General features: G+C 34.7%; 1 protein-coding gene and 1 pseudogene across 41 annotated transcripts in view; one reads left to right on the forward strand and one right to left on the reverse strand.

Annotated features, from left to right (window-relative positions):
- LOC112424691 (Y-box-binding protein 1-like) overlaps positions 1 to 20144 on the reverse strand; it is a 37326-nt pseudogene extending 17182 nt beyond the window's left edge.
- Positions 1 to 24707, forward strand: part of LOC105470366 (zinc finger and BTB domain containing 20) — an 814500-nt gene that overhangs the window by 237598 nt on the left and 552195 nt on the right. For 38 of the 41 annotated variants that reach the window (XM_011722248.3, XM_011722238.3, XM_071089360.1 and 35 more), the window contains one exon: positions 13253 to 13294. The gene's annotated coding sequence lies outside the window, so the exon portion shown is untranslated. Of the gene's footprint in view, positions 1 to 11902; positions 13011 to 13252; positions 13295 to 24707 lie in introns of those variants that run through there. The other 3 variants (XM_071089383.1, XM_071089376.1, XM_011722250.3) reach the window with 1 other exon arrangement.

The following is a 24707-nucleotide window of genomic DNA, read 5'->3' on the forward strand; positions in this document are numbered from 1 at the left end:
GAATATATAAGGAGTTCAGACAACTATATACAAAATAATCCAATAATGCAAATACAAAATAGGAAAAAGATTTGAATAGACTTTTCCCACAAGAAGACACACAAATCATAAACTGGTATATGAAAAAGTGCTCAACATCATTGATCATCAGAGAAATGCAAATCAAAATTACATTGAGATATCATATAACCCCCATTAAAATGACTTGCATCCAAAAGACAAGCAATAATGGATGATGTTGAGGATATGGAGAAAAGAGAATCTTGGTACACTGTTGGTGGAAATGTAAATGAGTATAGGTACTATGGAGAACAGCCAGGAGGTTCTTCAGAAAACTAAAAACAGATCTACCATATGGTTCAGCAATCTGACTGCTAGATACATACTCAAAACAAAGGAAATCAGTTTATTGAAGATATATATGCACTTTCATGTTTATTGCAGCACAAGTTACAATAGCTAAGATTTGGTAGCAACCTAAGTGTCCATTAACAGAAGAATGGATAAAGAAAGTATGGCCCATATATGCAATGGAGTACTATTCAGCCATAAAAAAGAATGAGGTTCTGTCATTTGTAACAACAAACCAGGCACAGAAAGACAAACTTGTCACATATTTCTGGGAGCTAAAAATTAAAACAATTGAGCCCACAGAGATAGAGAGTAGAATGAATGACAGTTACCAGAGGTTGGGAAGGGTAATGGGGAGTAGGAGCTGGATAAGTGGGGATGGTTAAAGAGTACAAAACGATAGCTAGAAAGTCACCCAACAGCGTGACTAGTCAAATATAATTTAATTGCATATTTAAAATAACTAAAAGAGTATAGTTGGATTGTTTGTAACACAAAGCATAAATGCTTGAGGTGATGGATACTCCGTTTGCCTTTATGTGATTATTAGGCATTATATGCCTATATCAAAATATCTCATATACCCCATAAATATATATACTTACTATGTTTCCAAAAATATTAAAATAAAAAGTTAAAAAATATACCTAATAACAAATAATAAAGAGATAAATAACCCAATTAAAAAGTGATGTGCATACCACCATTTCAGTATTAGAGTATTCTGAATTTGGCTATATATTTATTTTTACCAGTAAGTTTTATTGTTTCACATAATTTTATTTTATCATCTAGTATCCTTTTATTTCCACTCCAAGAGCTTTCTTTAGCATTTCTTTTAAGTCTTGTGATGATGACCTCCCTCAGTTTTCCTTTGTCTGGTTATGTCATTATCCCTCCTTCATTTTTGAAAGACAGCTTTTGTGGATATACTGTTTTTATTTGGCAGGTGTTTTTCTTTTAGCATTTTGAATACATTATTCCATTCCCTCCTGGCTTACAAGGTTTTTGTTGAGAAATCCACTGATAGTCTTTTGGATGTTTACTTACATGGGACAAGGCTCTTTTCTTTCACTACTTTCAAGATCGCTCTCTGTCTTTCACTTTTGACAATTTGGTTATAGTATGTCTTAGAGCGTTGTTGGAAGCCTTTATGCTGCTTGAATCTGAATGTCCATATGCCTCCCAGAATTTGGAAACTTTTCTGCTAATATTTCTTTATATTAGTTTTTGTCCTCTTACTCTGTCTTTCTTCTCTGGGAATTCCTAATTCATATGTTTGTACACGTGGTATTGTCCCATTGGTTCCTCATACTTTCGTCACTCTTTTTCAGTCTTTTTCTTGTTTTTGTTCCTCTAGGTGGGTAATTTTAAATTACCTGTCATCATGTTCACCAATTCTGTTTCTGTATGATTGAGTCTGCTGTTGAAGCCCTGTATTGAATTTTTCACTTCTGTCTTCGTACTTTTCAGCTATAGGATATCTGTTTGGTCCTTTTTTTTTTTAACGGAATATAATATTTAAACTAAACTAATTTTTTAATGAATTGTTTTCCTAATTATATTTTGTGGTTTATTTGTGTTTTCTACATCTCATTGGACTTATTGAAAATGATTATTTTGAATTATTTTTCCCTGCGCTGGCAGGACTGCTCTGAGAGAGCATCCAAGAGGAACTGGAACTAAGTGGCAGCTCCCTTTTATGATCCTCAGCTAAGACAAATGAGTGTCACCTGAGGCATTAGTGTGCATGACTTCTTCCAGGCCCCTTTGTAGATGTTTTTGATAGCAGGAGGATGGAGCCGTTTCCAAGTCTGGAGCTGGGACCATCATTGGCAAGTCTGTCATGTGGGCTTGATTCTACCCTCTCAAAATGGCCTTCTTAGGTCTTGGGTGTCACTAGTGTTCACAACCCCCTACTTAAGTCCCAAAGTTTCAACTATGGCACTTTTTTTTCTTGGATAGCTAGAAAATTATTATTGCTGTGACGGTATATGTCTGAGGGACTGCCTATTCTCTCATGTAGGGTATTGAAGAACAAGAATAGGACAGAGAAAATATTTAAAGACTTTAAGAAGAAAGATTAAAAATTCCCAAATTTTGTGAAAGACATGAAGCTTAGTGAACTCTAAATACAATAAATTTGAAGGAAACAATACTTGGAAACATCATAGCAAAGCTGCTAAAAACCAAAAATTATACTTTATTTAAAATTGGTAAGTGTTAGGGAGACAGCATAATATCCTATATGAACATAATTAAGAAAGATGAGTGAGTCAGTAGTGGAAGGTAGTATTTAAGTACATGGGCTTTAGAGTCTCTCTCTATCAACCACTGCTGCTTGTTAATTTTATGACTTTGAGTCCATTTATTTTCTTTGAGCATTCTTTTATTTCTTTATACAATTGTGATAATAAAGAAAATAAAACTACTTATATGGCTGATATACAAATTAAATAATATATGCAAAACTCTTACCAAACACTTAGTAGTAGCTAAATAAGTAATAGCTATTGTTACTTTTCTTTTTCTGAGTTTCTTTTGGCTAGCTTGTACCTCTTCTAAATCCTAACCATGGTAAATAATTTTTCTTTCTCATAATGCCTTTATGTGGATTTGATATCAGTGTTCAAGGGCCTTCTACAAGAGTTGAGGTGCTTTCCTGTTTTCTGTGGTCCAATTTTTATGACATAGACCTCAACAGAGTTTTAATGTGTATTACATTTTATATTTAAATGTATTTGGGCCTGGTAATATGTGTGTGTGTGTGCATGTGTGTGTTTATATAAATTTCTAACCATATATCGGATATCTTTATTTATAATTGTCGAATCAGAGTTTCTAGTTCTTCTCAGGCAAGTTATATTTTTCTACAAAATTGTTGATATTATCTCACTTGTAAAATAACTTGAATATTTAAGTCAAATTAGCATAAAGTATTTCATAGTATTCAGTAATCATTTTAAATGTCCAAATAGATTTGTTTTTTCTTTTTCATTGTGTTTATCTCTTCTTTTTTATAATAAAAATTCCCAGAGATTTTTCTACTTTATTAGTCATTAAAAAAAAAGCAACATTTAATTTTGTTGACTGTCTTTACATTTTTGTTTTTCATTTCCCTTATGCTCGGTATTATTGTTATGTTTCAGCTTTCACATTTTTTGGTTTTACTTTTTTGTAACTTTTCTAATTTCTTGATAGTTTTAGTCTTGTCTTGTCTTTTTAGCATATTAACTTAAAGTTGTACTTTGCTCCCTAAAACTGTTTAGCTGCATCGCATGAGTTTTGGTATGTAGTCATGCATCTCATAATGACAGGGATACATTCTGAGAAATGCATTGTTAGGTGATTTCATCATTGTGTGGGCCTCACAGAGTGTACTTAGGTAAACGTGGATGGTATGGCCTATTATACACCTATGCTGTATGGTATAGTCTTTTGCTCCTAAGTTATCATTAATACAGTGAATGGAGCTTGCAAGACTGGAAGTTGCTCTGAGCAAGTTAGTGAGTGAGTGGTTAATGAATGTGAAGGCCTAGGACATTACTGTATGCTACTGTAGACTTTATAAACACTGGACACTTACGCTACACTAAATTTATAAAAGTTTTATATTTTTTCATTAATAAATAACCCTAGCTTACTGTCAAGTGTTTTACTTTATAAACATATTTTTTAACTTTTTGAATTTTTTGTAATAACACTTAGCCTGAAGCTCACATACGTTGTATAGCCGTACAAAATACTTTTTCCATACATCTGTATTCTATATTTTTTCCATTTAATTTTTTTTTTTTTTTTTTACTTTTTAAACTTTGCTAAAAACTAACAAAAATGTGCACATTAGCCAAGGTCTACACAGGGTCAGGATCATGAATATCACTGTCCTCCACCTCTACATCTTGTCCCACTGGAAGGTCTTCTGGCATAATAACATGCATGGAGCTGTCATCTCCTATAACAATGCCTTCTTCTGGAATATTCCCTGAAGGACCTACTTGATGCTGTTTTACAGTTATCTGAGGTTTTATCAGTTCTGGAAAAAATTCATCATCATTTCAGATATTGCCTTTTTGTCTTTATTTTTTCATTTTCAAATACTTATTAGCAATGTGTGAGAGTTTTTTATTTTGTCCTTTATATCTCCTAATCTTTTTTAAAAAATATTTTCTATCTCTGTTTTGTGTTGGGTAAATTCCTTGGAATTATCTTTCAGTTCAGTAATCCGTCCTTTAGCTCCATTTAATATGATGCATTCTCACTTCAGATATTAATTTTAATGACAATTTTATTTCTATAAATCTCTGTATTTTTATCAAATCTGCCTTTTTCATAGTTTCTTTTTGTTTTTTTATTTTGGCCCTTAGATTAGTTCCCTGAGACTGTGCCCTATTTTGAACTTAATGCTTATATTTCATTTGCAGTTTTTCATCTGCTGACTCATTTATGAATGAGCCTTTCTTCGGGTTTGATATTTTTGATATATGAACTCTTTTTCACTGGTCTTTGCTTTCTCTGTGAGACTCCCACGTGACCTGAGTTGTTGAAGGTGTCCTGCTAAAGTGGATTCGTTTCTTCTAGGTATTCCAGATATATTAGTAGGTTACCATTCTCAGTGGTTACAGTTATTGCAAACTTTATTTCTACCCCTAAATTTCTCAGGTTATTACTAAGTTGAATAATTCCCATGGGGGCTTGTGGTAGAATCATAGTAATGCCAAATACCCTAGCTCTATCTTCTTGATTTCTAAATTCCTTTCTTATAAAACATTTTAAAACTTTTATGTATATGGTGTTTATGTATTCACACAGAAATGTTTCTCTAGGACCTTTATATTTTAATAGAAACATTTCTGTGTGAATATAGCCTGACATTTTAAAGAAAACTCTTTCCTATTTCTTTGACTTGAATACCTTTCCTATACCTTTATATTTTAATAAAAACATTTCTATGTGAATATAGCCTGGCATTTTAAAGGAAACTCGTTCCTATTCCTTTGACTTGAATGCCTTTTCTCTAAGGCATTTCTGGCTAACTCCCTCCTTCATTTCTTTTGGGTCTTCACTTGAATGTGATCTTTCCATAATTTCCTTGCTGGTCCCCCTACCTAAAATTTCAACCTCAACTCCCAATCCCATCATTTACTTTCCCCTTTCCCTGCTTTATTTTAATTCCTTAGCACAGATAATTGTCTGTCATTCTATATATTGATTATCAGGGATCCACAACAAATATAATCCCCATGAGATCAGAAATTTCCATCTATTTTGTTCATTCCTAAATCACCACCACTTGGGACAATGCCTGTCACAGTAAGTACTCAATAAACATTTTAGAATAAATGAATGAAGTATCCAATGGTTGTATATTGTGTGCCTTGTCCTGAACTTGGTGGTGATGACACAAAAGAAAGAAAATAAGCCAGATTCTAGCCCTCATGAAGACAATGGTCTTGTAGGGAACATAGACTATTAAAATCATAGTTTATCAGCTGTGATTGACAAAGGGTATGAATTCAAATGAACTCTTGATGAGCTTATTGGTACCAGGTGGATATTCCCTGAGAAGTATGGGGATAGGGTGATTGCTTTTGATATGCAGTGCATCTCAGACTTGTTCTATCTGAATATTGACCAAATAATACACATACACACATATACGTACACAGAAAAGATAATGATTTAGACAGAAAACAATTTTAATGAGGGAGCTGATGTAAGTTTGACCAAATTAGTAAGAATAATGAAAGCAACTAAGTATGAAAATAGAATTTCCAGTGAAGTATTTTTGGTACCAGGTTTTTCTTCCAGAGTTGGTAGCCCCTGTCTGATGAGCACAAAATGCAAAGAATTGGCCTAACTCTACATTCTGCTGCCTTGTAATTGTACCTAAAAAGCGAGAACACATTTGCCTTTTATACTTCTGCAAGTAGTACATAGAAAAGGATATCCTGTTACTTTATTATAGTAAATAATAAGGTTCATGGCTATATTTACAAAGGTTGAGTTTTCAGCATGTGAAATGATGTGAAGAATGTTAAATCTCTAATATGTGTTTAATGTACATTTCAGTTGATTTTTCTCCAACTATAATAGTAGCAATTATTTTATTTATATGAGGGAAAGACTACGTCACCTAAGGGAAAAGCTAATAGATTTCTTGGCAGTTTTTGTATCATGTTGAAATCTTTTTCCATTTCTAACTGCTGTGAAATCCTTGCTACTCTGTCTTACACATGTTTTTTTAATTTATTAATTCTAATACCTACTTACTTTTTTTCTGCATTTAAGCCCTTATTTCATCTATGTTTTCCTACCTAAAATGTACTATCCTGGTTACTTGATGAAGTTATAACTCGATCTTGGTGCAGACACTGACTGGTCAAGGTAAAGGAACTAATTGATATTGAGCCCCTTCTCCTAAATGCCATAAATAATGCTAATTGCTACTTGTATACATATAATCCCATTAAGTCATCATAGAAACATAAAATTTTATGTAATATAAAAATATAATATATATTTTTATATTTTTATGTAATATAAAAATATTATATAAAATCCCCTTATTTTAAATATGATTAAGCTGAATATTAGAGATGGTGTGTAAGTTTACCTAGGGCACATACCTAGTAAACTTTACTTCAAACCCAAAACTTCTAATTGAAAGTGGTTGCTGTTGTGATTCCATTGCTTTTTCTAGATATTATACCTTCATCCTACCTAGAATTGCTTTTGAAGTTTTTCTACCTTGCCTTTGATTGAATAGAATTTACAATACAAGATTTTCTACATCATCAAGGCTTCCACAGAGTTGAAATGAAAACACCTTTTAGGGGTAGCTGTTAGCTGCCTACTTTTATAGTCTCTTTTGATTGAAAGCTCCTGTTCTAAATTTACTGCTTATATTTTTGAAGTCATAATTGTCTTATACATCTGACAAATACTATTAAGTGTTGACTGTGTGTCAGGCACTAAACTAGACCCTGGGTAGAGAGTAGTGAATAAAGTAGTGTGGCCTCTATGGAGTATACAATCTAGTGGGAAAGAAAGAGATAATAAACCCATAAGCCAATAATCACACCAATAATTTAAACTGTCATATATGCCGCAAAAGAATAAAATAGTCGAGGTATCTGTCTCAGGAACTATAGTTAGAGGAAGTTTTTTAGAGAAAGTATAAGAACCACATACTTGGTTAGGAACTGCAGAACTCTTTCAATGAACTCTGTGTATCAGCTTTTCCCATACCGAGTATCTGTTAACAAGTAGGATTTGGATGACTCACTCTTGTCCACTGTGGGGCCAAACTAACCAGGCTTTCTAACCTGGTGTTACCATTTGAGACTCAAATTCTCATATTTTAAGTTTGTACTGATTAAGAGGAAAACTAGGTAGAAAAAGTACAAGAAAATAGATTGGAAGATTAGTCCTTTAAATATTGGAAATAACTTGTTTACAAATGAGATTCCTTAATTTTTTATGCAGTATGAATTTTCTTAATAATCAATAATGCAGGCTAACACAATTCATGCAACATTCGTTTAGCCAATATTTAAGGCATATTTACCACATATCATGTACTGTGCTAAGTAAAAACTACAGATGTAATGGTGAATAAGACACAAATGCTTGTCCCCAAGCTTACAGCCTTATGTAAAAGACAATTACGGTGCAATAAAATGATTATTATGACAAGATGAGACACAGGATATCAGATTCTGGAAGAGATAATATCTAAACTAAGACCCCAAGGATGTATACAAGCAGGCCAGTAAATTTTTCATATTTTCTGAGAATAAATCCTTGATTTCAATAGCCATAACTTCAAGTTGAGAATATTTTGAAAATATAATTTTTGATATTTTCTAAATTTTAGGTTCTTAAATACATTTTTTAATTAGCTCTTAAACTTTTATTTTAAAAGTTGTTAAGTTTAAATAAAGTCATAAAAACCCAACAACTGTTTTCTCTAGAATATGCTGTGAAGTGTGGATTATAGGACAAATAGAATTATCAACACTTAGTGTATTGTAGATCAGGTTTCTACTTGAGAGTTCAAATTCATCATGTTTGTACATGAAATTTGATATTAAATTGTTTCATTTTTAAGTGGTAGCCATTAATACTAGAAAATTCAAATTTGGCAGTTTTTGTAAATAAGCTTTAGTTTTTCATGGATTTTGTAGCTTTATTACAGCTGATTTGACCTAAGGTCTAGACAGATCAACTGTGCCCTTGGGTTAACGGTGTTTATCATATGATTTCCTTTTCCTTCTTTATTGCACTTTATCTGTTTCCAGTTCACAGTGTTGATAAATAGATAACTGCGCTCCTCATACTTCCCCTTTCTTATAGGCAGATAGCTTTTCAAAATGAAGGGCCAGACCTAGCTCAGTATTTTACAAAATAAGCATAAGTTTTTCAAGTTCTTACTTGACAATTTATAGTTCTTACTCTTCATAGGACTTTCTGTTGAGAGAACCCACAGAAGCCAGGCACCTCAATTTTCAAAAGTAAAATTGGCTTTATTGATGAGAAAAGTGTACATTTTATAATAACTGTATAATAATGATACAACATCCAGCTCTATAGTGGGTCGAGGAGAACTAAATACATATTAAATAAAATAAAATTATTTTGGATTACATAGTCTTCTCTCAAAATATCAAATTTAAATGTAAAGCGTGTAAAATAGTCCTGTGGATGCTTCCTCAGTCATGGGTGAAATTCTTTTTGTTTAAATTTAGGTTTAGAGCTCTTTTATGGAGTCACTGTACCCCCAGGCCCAAGTGAGACCCTTTTTAGTACTCTAAGTGAATTAGCTAGTAGATTTATTAATGGCTTAAGGAGCATCTCCAGCCAGTCCCAACTAGTATGAAGGGAAAATGAAATATTTCTGTATTCTGTAACATAGAATTGGACCTATCCCACTGGAGAACACAGATGTGCCATTCACGAGATAAAAAGAACTTTAAAATAAAAAAAATAGTAAAAAAACCCCCAAACACTCTATAGTATATCTGCATCTGGAATAGTGCTAATAGTAACTCCACCCAATGTGACTGAAACAACTCTAGCAAGTACATGATCTGTGTGGGAATCTGAAGACACACCACTTAACAACTCAGGATCTGTGCTGTCCTTTAAATCAAAACACAAATAAGGACTAGAACAACATCAGTATGCATCCATTTCTGTCTTCTCAGCCATAAGGAAAAAACTGACTGTAACATTTTTTTAACTTAGAGTTGCAAACCTCATATATAAGGCTCTGGTCATCAGCAGGATCTTCTTAGAATACATAAAAAGGTGGTAAGTGCGTACATGTGATTGCTAAGACCATCACACGGCACCTTGGTCCAATTCCAGTTGAGTAATTACATTCATTTTGTCCTTATTTTCCTTTCCCTGATTGTTTCAGTTAAATGTGGAAAAATGATCCTTCATTTTTCACCCAGAGAAGTTCGGCAGTATTGCTGCATGTATTATTTAGACTCTACTGCCTTCCTTTTTGGTCATAGGAATGGGGCTTAAAAGTGCTGGTTAGAATTGTTATTGTGGCTATTACTGTTGTTGCAGCGTTTCCTGATTCAGAAATGTTCTGTGAACATCGAGCACATGACTGACTTTTGGATGAGCTGCTGGACTGTAGGGTGATGTCTTGAACAAGCCTCCTTTATCACCTTTCTCCCTGCCTAGCTTAGTCCCTTCGCTTAGACATGCTTTCCCTTTTCATACAACTGTGATAGCACTATTAGTTCCCTTTTATCAAATGCTTACTCCATGGCTGGCACTGTGCTAGTTCCTTTATATGGCTGAAACATATAACCTGCATAGACGACCTCATAGGGTGAGTAACATGATCACCATTTTACAGACAGAAAATTTAAATTGCGTAGGATCACAAAACTAAAGACAGGGAGCTGGAATTTGATTCCAGGTTTGTCTGATGGCGAAAGCTAAGCACTTAACTACCACCCTACCTCATAACTCTACTGGTTCCCAGAACTCTGAGCCCCAGTCTATGGATCATTGATCACACAAATAGCTTCTTAGCTTCTCTTACTGTTTATCACCAGTTCACACAGGCTGACCCCACTGACCTCAGTGTTGGAATCATCCTGCAACACTGGTCTCAGAAGGGCAATGCTGATTATGTTTACAGGCCACCAGGAAACTGAACTGCTATTGAGAGAATCTCTATGCTGAATCATTTTATCTGCATAACAAAAGTGGTTTGCTCTATCTTCTTTTCTTTCCCTGGTGGTGTTGTCATAACAGTGCTTTTAGCAGGATTAACCAGTAACTAACTTGTTTGCTTTGGTTTCCAATAAATAACTGCAGCCTGTTAATAATTGTGCATGTGTTTTATGTGGCCTCAGATAAACTGAGACAATCTTACACATCTGCATTCCAGATTGGGTCACTATTCCTTCATACTTAATCTCCTATTATGTAACTGTCCATTAACAAAAAATAGATCACACAAGGAAAAAACTTAAATATTTAATTTGCTAGTGCATTAATAGGTGACACTAATACACATGACTTTTTATTGTTACCTAAAGATAAGTGTTTGCTTAGAAATATAAAAGAATAAACCTAGTGTATGTTTTCTTGCTTTCAAGTATACCAAATCTGTCACAAATGCCTTGTGTATTGTGTTTACATCTTTATGTGAGCTCTGTCTAGACATTTTTTAGTGTTTTTAAATTGTTAGCTCAGTGAGGGTAAGGTGTGTCCTAATTTATCTTTTAGCACGTTGCAATGCCAAACACAGCACCGTGAAGGTAGTATATGCTCACTGAATGTTACTGAATTAGTGAATAAGGTTGTACTAGGTTGAAGAGATTTGCAGTCCTAAATTATTATTGCCATCATTTCACTCTGCATAATAAGTAAAGAAGTTTTACTAAGATGATTAAAAATGTGTTATCGAATTACTTGTGTAGATTCCAAAGCAGTGGGATAAAAGACCCTGGCTATACCCCTTTGAGGAAGCAGTGAGGGTGTTTCTCGCTGTAGGCACAGTTAGTGGGTTTTATTTGTGACTGAATTAATTTATTTCTGTTAGGAAGGTTACATTTATGAATTCCATATAGCATTTTATAACCTTTTCCTTTTACCCCTACCCTGCCTACTGTTATCTTTTCCTATTATAAAAGTAATGCTTATTGTAGAGAATTTAACTATATATTAAAGTAAAAAGAAAAAATCACCCAAAATCTTAGTATCCAGATATAATCACTCTTAATACTGTGTTTTGTTCTTTGCTTTTTCTTATTCATATAATTTCATACTGTTCATGTAATTGGTACCATATGTTTATATAATATTTTAGCATCATAATACTATAAATTTGCATTTTTCCATAAAATTTAAAATATTCTTTAAAGTACTTTGTTAAATTTTGCCAAATATTCCTTTATATAGATGTGCTATGCTTTATTTAATTATTCTTCTATTAGATATTTAGGTTGCTTATAGTTTTTTACGATCATAAAAATTATCTTTTTTACATAAACTTCTGTTGGTTTTCTGTTATGTTTGATTCCTGGGACTAAAAGTACTGAGTAAAAATATTGAACTTTGAGTTCTTGATACATAGTAGTCAATGGGTTTCTAGGAACCCTTTTGTAATCCACATTTCCATCAGAAGTATATGAAGATGCTATTTTATTGAGCCGTCATCAAAATTATTACCTCTATATACTTTTAAACAAGTATTATAAAGTAGACTTACTGACTATAATGTGTTGCTGTCATCAGCTGTGCTCAGAAGAACTATATAAATTAAACATGTCAGTTTGCTTTCAAAAAGAATTTTTTTTTTGAGATGGAGCCTTGCTCTTGTCTCCCAGGCTTGAGTGCGATAGCATAATCTCGTGTCACTGCAACCTCTGCCTCCAGGGTTCAAGCAATTCTCCTGCCTCAGCCTCCTGAGTAGCTGGAATTACAGGCTGGGGTTACAGCCCACCACCACACTCAGCTAATTTTTGCACTTTTAGTAGAGATGAGGTTTCACCATGCTGGCCAGGCTAGTCTCAAACTCCTGACCTCAGGTGATCAGCCCACCTCAGCCTCCCATAGTGCTGGGATTACAGGAGTGAGCCACCCCACCTGGCTAGAATTAGGAAATATTTTTAAGGGTACTAGTAGTTCCAAGGCTGCACATTTCAATACAGTTTCCACCTAAATCCAAATGTTTTTCAGGTCTAATTGTAAACTGCTACTTTTGTTTAATGTGGACTTACATAGTCTTCTGTATCAATACCTACTTCACTGGCAGTTTTGTCAAAGTGTGTTGGATTGAGGCATTTTGCATTATATCTGATGTGGTGTTAGCATTCCTTCTTGTAGCAATCAATTTCATTTCTATTTGCTGTTGTAACTTAAAGTTAATGAACATTCAAAGTTTACTTTTATTTATTCATGCATTTTTTTGTGGACTGCTCTACAAAAGCGCCTTTCTTCCTCACCAACATTCTATCCAAACTGAGTGCAGATGAATCTGAGTAGTTTCATTTTAGAGAGCAGCAGTCATATTTGTATTAGGAAGGCAATAGTCTTGGAAGAATACCAAAAAAAAAAAAAAAAATCATTTTAAAGTGTTTGCCTCGTCCTCTAGCGAAAGCATTTGCGTTTCAGAGGCCATGGTGAGTCAGAGTCCCTTGCTGGTGCTTATGATACACTGCTAAGGGACTCTGCGTGTGTGTGTGTGTGTGTGTGTGTGTATTCAGATATATGAAATATCCTATGGGGAAAATATTGATAAAAAATAATTTGCCTCTTTATGCACTGAAACTTTTCCTACTTCTCTGCAGGAATTGTTGCAACATAAATACTGGTTTCAACTTAGTAAATTAATTTTTACTTATATATTTCTTTTACATTTCAGAATACCTGATAAATTGCAAGTTTGTGCCCCACAGCTGCACAGGTATGTATATGAATTACCTATAACTGTGTAAATATATATATTAACTAAGAATTTATATTTTTATGTATTAAAATTGCTTATAGATTTCATAATGTAAACATGTTAATTCTTGATTACTTACAGATAATGACAGTTTCAAAGGATAGTACATTTTATACATATATTTTATTTTATTCTTTTGTGAGAATCAGGTAAACATTTCTAAGATTTGATGAGGCAGAATAATTTTAATTACAAAGCATTCATCTGTTGAAGAGATTATTTTATGGAATTGTACTATTAAAGTGAATGGTGATGTGGAGTCAGACCATTGCAAAACCACAGTTTTGTCATTATTGTTTTATTCAAACTTTTTTTTTTTTTTTTTTTTTGCTGCTTTTGAGTTTATTTTCTGTGATGGTTGCTTTAGGTATGGAGTGGTTGCAGATGTACTGTCTGCTGCACTGTCTCAAGCACTAGACGAATGGGAAAAAAATGTTTGCACCTGTTTAAAATCTCAACCATGCGGTGTTGTGGTTCCTGGGCAACAGGCAGGAATTCTCAAAAGCTTGGTTGCACCTGCTCAATTGTTGCTTGCAGCTGTGTCATATGAGTGAGAGCACAGAGAAGCTTGTTAGCAGTGTGCTTGTGCTCTTACGTATTTTGTGTACACTGACTCTGAAAGATTCTTACTTGATGTAGACCTTGAACTGTTACATTGGTTTATTCTAAAACTCACCGGTTTTAGCTTCTAAATATTTTCTTTAAATCCTCTGTTTTATGACTCAAAATATATTTTTTTAGTAGCTGTTGACTGCCCTAGATAATGTGTATGCCAACTTCTCAAAAGAATACCTGGGAGAGTATATCTCTTCAGATAACTGGGTTGATAATAATTTTTGTCCTGGTAGAGACATTTTGTGTTTGGCTCAATTTCACCGTGTTGGCAGCCCCACTATGTGAGGCTGGATGTAGTTATTGATCCATTTAGCTGAACAGATTTGAAAGCATTTGGCTATTAGTGGACACATGGGGCATATTCAGAAAATTTAAGGGTATATTGTAAGATAATTTCTTAATTCGTGTATGTGTTTCTGTTGCTGTTGGGGTAGCAGTGAGAGAGAAAAAAAGTGAAGATTAAATAGTAATTCTAAAAGGGGGGCTAAAATCCAGATGTACATTTTATGGAATATTATTCTTTAATTTAACAAATGCTAGATGCTTGGTATTTTTCATAAATGTTACTGGTAATGGTATTAAATTTATTTTAGTTATGGCTTTGTATGTTTTCTGACAGATATCTATATATTTGATATAGATAGGCTATTATAGATTGTATATTTTACTAGTAGGTAAAGTTCTATAAATGCAATAGGAAACTGCAACTCAATATTAAAGATATTTAATTTATTCAGTAGGCTCAAATTTCTAATATTGAAAACATTCAAATGACTTGCATTACTCTCCTTAATGTATTCTTTTAAATGCTGAGGAGTGTCCGTCGGTATTTAGTAACATAAATCTGAAGTCTTAGAGTTGGTTTATCTTTTCCTTTTATTGGCCCATTTGGAATCCTTTTTTTGTATTTTTAACAAATCAGTTTGGTATGAATTTAACTATCCTCTTTGGAAGTAGGAAACACAGTACAAAGGTAAGTAGAGGATTGCCACAGCCTCTTATACAATGCCTTGTACATAGTAATTGATCAGTAAATGTTGAATGAATGCATTTATGAATAAAACATTTCTGGAGCTAGAAATAGAGGGATTGTGTCCTAAAATTTATTACTTGTTATACAGTTTGGATGAGTCTTGATGGACTTACTTTAGTTCTCATACTGCCAGTTATACAGAGATGAGAATACTGATAAATTCTGTCCTTAAAATGAGAAATTAATGTATAAGAATTGATCCTCTTTGACTATTTTAATGAAGAATTGAAATAACACTATTTGCAATATGCTTTAAACTAAGTTTTACTTACTACAAGAAGTCTGTATATTATTCCCATTATACATATAAGGCTGAGGCATTCATGGCTAAGTTACTTGTCACCTTGGAAATACTTTGCAGCATATAAATAAACAAATCATCTGTGTTATATGGTTAATGCCTCGTCTTTCCTGAGCACTGGCTTGTGCTCTCTCTCTCCCTCCCTATCTCTATCTCACTAAAACACAAAAATAAAATGTGTGTTTAATTCCTTTGGGTCAGTTAAGATCAGAATATTAAAAATCTGTAATTATTTTTCTAAGCAAAAAGTAATGGACCCTGTGTTTACTGTATACATATTTATAATTATGGTCTCTATGACTCACTAAATTTTAACTATAAATAGAGGTAAAGCCAAGCAAGAGTAGAGTCAAAAGAGAGCAGTTAAGACTTGCTTTAGATAGATTCTAGTGTTCCATTTTGTGTGGCATAAGCCCGTCACATAAGATTGGCACAGTTTTCATAATACGCCAGTATCTATTGCATTAAAACCTTTTGTTTAGGCTTCCCAAATTTTAGTACCACTGGTTTATGACATACGGACTTTTAGGCTTGGAACTACCTTTCCTCTGGGAACAGTTTTTCTTTTACCTCAGTTCACACCAGTGGGCAAGAGTCCAATATCAAGGACATCAGTTTTTTCCAGTGAACCTTAGTGTGGTAGATTAAACTCTATCTCTCTGTTAGTCTCAATATTAGAAATGAAGAGATGAGCCAAGAATATATATTTGCTAGAATATTAATCATTAAACTAGACAGATAGTAGCAGCTTTTTGAGGGTCCTGTGTCAGGAATTAGCCTGGAATCTTGAAGAGGGAGAAATCCCTAGGATTCCTGAGCATTATTGCAGGTTCCCCTGTGATTTCAGGGTTAAGGAAATAAAGAAAGTCCACATTGATTGAGAACATAGCATGCCTAAATATAATTTCTTTTTTTCTCCCTCCTTCTCTCCTTTCCTCATTTCATTTTATTCTGCATGGTGAATGGATGTCTGCTGTTTGCTAGAAATTGTGCTAGGCTAGATGAATACAACAAAATCTTTGTTCTCAAGAGCATACAGGCTAGTGAGAGACAAAGATATATCAATAGAGTTCTTTTTGACTTCACCACTTATTATTAGTATGGTCTCAATCAAGTTACCTAATCTTTCTGTTCCTTTGTTTCCTCATTTGTAAAACTGGGAAAATAATAGTATCTGTTGTCTGAGAGTTAATAACACACTACATGTAAGATTCTTAGTACACTGGTTGGCACATAGCAAGTACTGAAGAAATCTTAGCTATACTACTGTCATGTCTATAACTCCCAGTTCCACCACCATCACCACTACTGGAATTCACACTCTGAAAAAAGAACACCTAATTGCCTGAGAGCAGGAATCCTGGTCTGGGCATTATCACATAGATTGTATTCAAAGGTTCTATACAAAGTTACCTCTGCTTCCCTGGCCTTAGAAGATATTATAAACATCATGAAGCAGTGTACTGAATCTAAAAGACCTTCATGTGATATTTTTATTATTTTTCCCCAATTTTTGTATTGGGGAAAAATACGCATAACATGAAGTTTACTATCTTAACTATTTTTTGGTGTACAGTTCAATGGTATTAAATATATTTATAATGCTTGCACAGCCATCACCACAATACATCTCTATATAGCACTTTCATATTGTAAAACTAAAATACTATACCCATTAAAATATAACTTCCCATTTCCTTCTGCACTCCCACCCCCAGCCCCTGGCAGCCACCATTCTAGTGTCTGTCTCTGTCATTTTGACTTCCCTATGTAGTCATATAAGTGGAATCATATAGTATTTCTGTTCTCGTGTTTGGCTTATTTCACTTAGCATAATGTCCTCAGCATTCATCCATGTGGTAGTACATGTCAGGATTTCTTTCTTTTTTATGGCTGAATAATAATTAATTGCATGTATATACCACATTTTGCCTGTCCATTCATTCGTCAGTGGACCCTTGGGTTGCTTCCATGTTTTCATTATTATGAACAATCCTGCTATGAATATAGGTGTACAACTATCTCTTTGAGAACCTGCTTTCAGTGCTTTTGAGTATATACCCAGAAGTGGAATTGCTAGATTGTATGGTAATTCCATTTTCATGTGTTCTTATAATAAGATTAATTTCATTTAAATTGGATAAAGCCTTTTAGGTTGAGTTTGTGAATAGCATTGATTTCCTCATAAGGAGAATAAGTTGAGTTAGGTTTATCAAGAACACATCTACTGCTTATGTGAGTTCAGATGCTTTCAACAAGCCTGTGACTACTTTAAATAAATCAGCATCTTGGAACCCAATGATGCACTTAGGATATCTGGATTGTAAATCTCATGCTTGAGTTTGAATTTAGGAGCTTTGAATTTCTTCCCACTGACCTTTACCAAAAGTCTAGCTCCATTATTCAGCAGCTGTGTGACCTCATTGAGGTCGACTGACCTTACTAAGCCTCAAGCTTTCCCATGTACAGTATGGTGGTAACAACACCTACCTTTTTAATGGTGGATATGTGGATTAAAGTAAGTCAGGGATACAAAATACTTTCTTTTGTGCACCACTACCACCTATATATTATTGCATAGTAGTCTCTATATATTATTTTTTCTTCTTTCCTCCTGTCAAAATATAAAAAGTGTTATAATGAGTAGTATAGGAATTTCAAGGAAGTGTGGGACACTTATATTAAGAAAGTTAACTTTGGTCAAGTTATGGCTCTGGTGATATCTGTTGATTGTCTCAGTTCAACATAGTTAGACTCATAATTTCTAACTATACATGCTGCATTTCTGTAGAAGGCTAAGGCTGTTTAAAGAAAACCAAGATGGGGATGCTCACATTCACTTCAATGTCTGTTGATTATGGAGGTGTGTCTTGCAATAGAAAGCCCGTTGACACAACCCAGACAACTCTCATCCCTCTTCTGAAAGTCAGATATCCTTAAAAGCAGTCTCTTGCAAATGATGAAGAACCTATGCTTGATGAGTTACTTTCACATGCATCAAAGTGACTTAAAAGTGGTCTTGTTGGTAATCTAAGCAGCCCCAGGTTTAGTGAGCATAGTTGTCAGTGTATAAATGGCTGTGTAAGGTTTTATTTTTTCTTGAGAAGGAAATTAGTGTGGTAAGATTTTCTGATTTCTTTCTATGCAAACTCAACAGTAGAAAAGCGGATTTGTGAATTTATATGTATGATGTTCCCTTAATTATCTTTAATAAAAACTAGATGATCTTAATTATAGTAAACCATTTTCCTCTGCCAGGCTGTTTATATTGCAGCAATATCTTCTTGAACAGCAATCAGAAAATGATTCTTTTAAAATAATGGAAAAATCACTAGATAATATATAGAATTGATTATACTCACCACAGGTAATACAGACCTGCCTAACATCAAATGTATAGTTTTGACCATGATGAATCAAGGTAGATATTGATGATTAATGGAATTTTTATTTAGTTGAGCATATTACAAAGGACCACAAACTTGGTGACTTAAACAGAAATTTGTTTTCTCACAGTTAGAAGTCTGAAATCAAGGTTTATTAGCCTGGATGGTTCTTGCGAGGGCTGTGAGGCAACGATCTGTTCCAGCCTTTCTCCTTGACGTATAGATGGCCATCTCCTTCCTGTGTCTCTCCATGTTGTCTTCCCTCTATAAGTATCTGTCTCTGTCCCTAGGTTTCTCTCCTTTTATAAGGACATCAGTCATATTGAATTCAGGCCCACCCTAATGGCCTTATTTTAACTCAGTTACCTCTTTAGAGACCCTATGTCCAAGTAAGATCACCTTTGAAAGTACTCAGGGTTAGAACTCCAACACATGTTTTGTTTTGGAGGGGTTGGGAAATAAAATTCAGTTCATCATAATTGGGTTAATAATAGTTAACATTTATTGAGTGACTTTCATGTTCCAAATTTTATATATATATATGCACATTTATGTGAGTGTGTATATATATATGCATGTATGTATATATAGATATGTACATATCCAATATATGTGTGTGTATATATATTTTATGATCCTTGCAACAGCCCTATGAGGAAGATGTTATTTCCCCCATTTTGCAGGTGAGAAAACAAAATGTCAGAGAGGATAAGCAATTTGTCCAAAGTCACATAGCGTGTAAATATTCAATGCTGGTATTTGAACCTAGCATCCCATGCTGCTTTTTAAATGGATAAACCTGGTAACAACTCAGTCAAAAGCCCAAAGATACTTTGAACATTTGAGGTTTTTGTGTTTTTTTGTTGTTGTTGTCATTAGAACTTGTGCCAAGGGACATTTTATCTATCAAAAATGGCGCATAAATGCCTAATCATTGACTGCCAATGTGTTTACTCCTGAGTGTTTTACTGACAATTGTCTTTGAAGGCTTAGTGTTTAGCACTCCTGAACCTGATAAAGCTTTTGGACAGGGTGGAATCTGAACATAGACTACAAGGGTTGATTCTGGCCCCCATTTGTATGGATGACACTGAGAGACAAGCCATGCCCAAGCCATGCCCATGCCTACTCAGCACATGTGCTTTGTACCGTCCTTTTCTCTCTCTCACTCTCCTTCCTCATCTTTGTTTTTTCACTATTTACCAGGTAGCTTGTGATTTTTTTTCTTTTATCCAATCGTTGCCGTAAGCGATAAACACTGAAAGGGGATGGAGTGAAGAGTCACAAAATTGGCAACATTTCTGCTTACAGGAAAGCCAGCTCACTTGTAGGTGTGTACTACACCCTGGCCACAGGCTTATTGTTATCCATGCTAAAGAGCCAGGCACATTGTGTACCTTATGTAAGTTTTCCATCTTACCAATGAAAACAGTTTGTTTCTCGCTTTGAAGTTTTAAAGCAGAACTTGTTCATGACCCAATTTCACTAATAATTCTCTTAAGTAACCCTTGTACTCATTTAAAGATTTTTTTTTCCACCCACTGTCTGTCTAGCCTGGTTTAAAATTTTTATATATGTACTTTTAAAAAATTGATTAGCTGGAGAGCTGCCCATTCCTCTGTGCTGTATAATAAGGATTTTAAAACTGCACACTGAATTCTGTATAGTGTAATTAAAACTGACCCACATTTGGACCTGAGTACACCAGGACTTAGCCAAACTTGCCATGAGCTGAGTTCTGGTGGCAGATGGGAACTAATGAGGACACACTCCACTCCAGAATTTCCCAGCTGCTTGGCCCCTTTTTGTACAAACAAGGTTTGGAGCGAAGTCCGGATCCCAAGAGCATGTTCTGTAAATGTGCTGTACCCAATGATTTGGGAAATGTTCTCACAAAATTGGGCTGTTTCAAGGTATCCATAAGGCCTCAGTGACTTTCAGATTTAAATTCAAAGGGGCCTTTTGTGCTTTCTACAACCAATTTTTAATTTTCAAGTGAATAAAACATCGCATTCCCCCATCTTTTCTCTCATGCCTGGTGATGGAATGATCACTTTATATCACAACCTGGAAATTTGCAGGTGATTATCTCAGAGACAGTTGTACATCAGGATAGACAAAGTCTCCTTGAAACCTATGGATCTCTTCAACTGGTTTGATGTCCTGGGACTATTCAGGCAGATGTAATTGAATCATTCTGAAGCAGCTGTAGCTGGCATGTGGTCTCTCAGATTGCTAGCACCTGCTTGTTTTTTTGCAACTCACTAGAGTGAGAGAAGTGCCAAAACCAGCATTGGTCTTGGAGCAGATAAAGCACTCCAGATCTTATATCCCATTCCCCTTCCAACCTAGCCACATCATCACTGGTGCCGAAATTAATAAAATCCCTTTTCATGATTAGGTCTGAGGTATACTTTTACTTCTCATTCTTCTCCGTATGCAGATCCTGACATACTGACCATGCAAATCCAAAAAAATAAGGGAGTATAATGGTGATCAGGTGGCTTTGGGGCTCTCTTATCATTAGACAACTGGGTAGCCTGTGGTTTGCAGAATCATTTAAATGAATGCACCAAATTCATTTGCTGTTCCAGCACAGTCTTATTGGCACAGAGAATAAGCAGATAATGTATAACAAACTGTGAGCTGTTATGGAATATGATGAATACACTTCCTTAGCAAGAGGGAATGTAAAATGGAGCTATCTCTCTAATATAAGGTCTAAACTAACCGCCGTGGATTTCTTCAACACTTACTATGTGCAGGAAAATGAAGTATACTAAAAAGATAAAAATTTTTGGACATAATAAGTATGTAAAATATATTTTGAAATACACAGACTTGGATTTTTTTTTTGGAGACGGAGTCTCGCTCTGTCGCCCAGGCTGGAGTGCAGTGGCACAATCTCAGCTCACTGCAACCTCCACTTCCTGGCTTCAAACAATTCTCCGGCCTCAGCCTCCTGAGTAGCTGGGACTACAGGCACGTGCCACCACACCCGGCTAATTTTTTGTATTTCAGTAGAGATAGGGTTTCACTGTGTTGCCCAGGCTGGTCTCAAACTCCTGAGCTCAGGCAGTCCACCTGCCTGGGTCTCCCAAAGTGCTAGGATTACAGGCGTGAGCCACCACATCTGACTGGATTTTTAAAAAATGTTTAAACTCATTTAAAAAGGAGTTGTTTATCTTCTCTTTGTTTCATTTTATTATTTGGCAGGCATATATTTAATCGTTAAGTGTTATCAATATCCTAATGTTTAATTTGAATCTGGTCATAATAAAGACAACATATTTACTTACATTTTATAGCTTATGTTGCAAAGCTTTTATAAAATGGGTTTAATATTGATAATATTTTGAGAGAAGCTATGACATAAATGGAGTTCACAAATAATGGTAATAAGAGTGAATTCTAAAATGGTAATTTATTGTCATCAGCAGATGCCTGTGTTGCAAGGCATGACTACATGCTGTGAGCACAGAGAAGTATCTATGGTACTGACTGCAAGAATCTTATGATATTTGAGGAGACATGATACAGGTTTTTAAAAAAATAAAATAAGGCGCTCTCAGTGTCAAATTGCATGCTCGAGACCTGGATTTGTTGTAAAATGAATGCTGCAAACATTTTTTTTTTTAAGTTAGGCAGTCTAGTTGTGAAGTCAGTGTTCTAAATTCAGCATCCCCTGTCTCTCCTTCACTGTCCATGAGACAACACTAATCCGTTATGGCTGTCTCTGTCTCTACACCAAAACTTGACCTCAGAGTCCCTCTGAAGACAGTACTTTAGACAACCATTACCAATTGTTGGAAGTTTCATGTAATAGGAAACCCATTTACCATTGTTGAAAAAATATCATTAAGTGCCAAACATATTTAGTGGAGGCAGAGATCTCTGTGAACTGCTGGGAAGAGGCTGAACTTAAGCTGGGCCTTGAAAAAAAGCATGAAACGTAGGACATGAGGAAATAAGAAAGGAGAACATCAAGCATTGCCAAGCTGAGTAATGTGTACAAATGAATTAAGATTGGAATTATATGGCATAGTCAAAGATAATGAGTAGACCTCAGGTATAAACAAATAAGTGGTCATATTTTAAAAATATAAACTAATGAGGCCGGGCGCGGTGGCTCAAGCCTGTAATCTCAGCACTTTGGGAGGCCGAGGCGGGTGGATCACGAGGTCAGGAGATCGAGACTATCCTGGCTAACATGGTGAAACCCCGTCTCTACTAAAAATACAAAAAACTAGCCGGGCATGGTGGCGGGCGCCTGTAGTCTCAGCTACTTGGGAGGCTGAGGCGGGAGAATGGCGTGAACCCGGGAGGCGGAGCTTGCAGTGAGCCGAGATCACGCCACTGCACTCCAGCCTGGGAGACACAGCGAGACTCCGTCTCAAAAAAAAAAAAAAAAAAAAAAAATATATATATATATATATATATATATATATAAACTAATGAAATAAACTAATGAAAAAACATTAGTTTAATGTTTTTCTCCTCTGCTAGACTGTAAACTGTGAAATGTGATAATATTTTTTCTTCTTTTTTTAAATTATACTTTAAGTTCTAGGGTACATGTGCACAACGTGCAGGTTTGTCACATATGTATATATGTGCCATGTTAGTGTGCTACACCCGTTAACTCATCATTTACCTTTGGTATATCTCCTAATGCTATCCCTCCCCCCTTCCCCCACCCCACGACAGGCCCCAGTGTGTGATGTTCCATTTCCTGTGTCCAAGTGTTCTCATTGTTCATTTCTCACCTGTGAGTGAGAACATGCAGTGTTTGATTTTCTGTCCTTGCGATAGTTTGCTCAGAATGATGGTTTCTAGCTTCATCCATGTCCCTATGCTACTCAGACCATCCTATCTGAATTTGATCTCCCATGTGTTTCTGTAGGTTCTTATTGTTTTCATTCATGTACACAATTTACTGCACAATTTTGGGTGCAGATTATCACTGCCAAAATTCTGTGTGAGGAATATAGGGGAACTCAAAGAAGTTTTTATTCTTTTTAAATTTATATAAGAAAATGAAAGAACAATAATTTTAAGAAGCTGATTTTTATTTTTATAAATACTGTGGCACTTTCAAAACTGACTTGGAGGAATTTCTATTTTAACTGTAGTATTTAAGAATTATACTGTTAATACATATCTCTGGTTTCAGGGAATAAAGACAGAATATAATAGAGTAGAAAGAGTACAGGGTTTAGAAATAGAAGAGAGGGATTTAAGTTTCTCCATTATCACTTATTGGCTGTGAGATATAGGCAGCCCTTCATGTGCTTTTACACTGTTTCCTCATCTGTAAATTAGAGATGACAACGTACCAAAGCACTTTAAAATTTAAAACATCTCTTCTTCCTCCTCTCGTTAGTCATCATAATCATAATGCTATTCTGAAACCATGTAATGAAATATGGTCTTCTGTATAGGTCCTTTTTTTTCTACCACTTATTATTTGCTCTAGCTATTGCAGATTTACTTTACACCTTGAGTAGAGCATTATACTAATCTAAAAAGAAGCAAGAATTCCAGAAACACCCTATAACCTAGTCATGGCTAATATTTACTGTTGAGCTATTTGTACCTCAATAACAATTCTCTGTCATTTGTAATATAACTGCTTAATATAAATAATTTATGTATTAAAAGTCAATGTTTTATACCAATCCCAAACAGTGCCTTTTTATGATTTATTTTATATTCATTCATTCATTTAATTCAAATTATTGTAGCTACTGACACAAATGCATTCACTTTCTACCTGATTATATAGGAATACCCTAATTATCTATATTCACATCTCATTGAACTTATAAAGTGTTAGGAGACCAGTGTCTGAGAAAAAAAGTCAAATATAAATAGATTCATCTCTGAGTTGTAAGAACCTTTTGTTCCCACCTTTAGAATATTTGGTGACTAATTAATTAAGTAATGAATGCACACCTCTTAAGTTAAAAAACCAAAAGAAAAAAATTTGATATTGCAGTTTCCTAGGAAGTTAATGTTTTCATTCTTTCATCTTTT

Source organism: Macaca nemestrina, chromosome 2 (assembly GCF_043159975.1).
Source record: "Macaca nemestrina isolate mMacNem1 chromosome 2, mMacNem.hap1, whole genome shotgun sequence".
NCBI classification, from domain to species: Eukaryota; Metazoa; Chordata; class Mammalia; order Primates; family Cercopithecidae; genus Macaca; species Macaca nemestrina.